Genomic DNA, 562 nt, shown 5'->3' on the forward strand with positions numbered 1-562 from the left:
TCTTCACCCTGAACTCCTTTCAGGATGTGTTGAAGGTCAGCAATGGTAGCTTATAATGACCTCATTCTTCTAGAGACATATGGCGAGTGACAAATTTAGTTAGTGCATCTTAATCATTGAAGTTGTAAAGGATAGCACAGAAGTTATATTACATTTAATTTCATTAAAAATAGTTATATTTTTGTTTGAAAAGCATTCTGAGTTCCTAAATATGCTACAAGACACGAAATCACCATCTGTATTCAATTTGAACACGGTTATAGGCACAAGCCATGGAGAACAGGAGCCTTTGTGAAACCAAGTAACCTCAGCCAAGTTGTTTAGCTTCTGAGCTTCGGTTCTCTCCTGTGAAAGGCTGGGTTTATAAAGCTTAACTAGTGAGAATTAAATGAGGTAACCAATCAATAAGGTAGTCTGTCAATCAAAAGTTATTGAGTAATTGTTAATTACCAGATGCTGTGCTTGAAACACAACTCTCAAAAGAATAGTAAATAACAATAACCATTATTAGAAGGCTGTATTAATTTTTGCCCATCACTTTGGGGTCAAATACATGGTCATC

Source organism: Odocoileus virginianus, chromosome 8 (assembly GCF_023699985.2).
Source record: "Odocoileus virginianus isolate 20LAN1187 ecotype Illinois chromosome 8, Ovbor_1.2, whole genome shotgun sequence".
Lineage (NCBI taxonomy): Eukaryota > Metazoa > Chordata > Mammalia > Artiodactyla > Cervidae > Odocoileus > Odocoileus virginianus.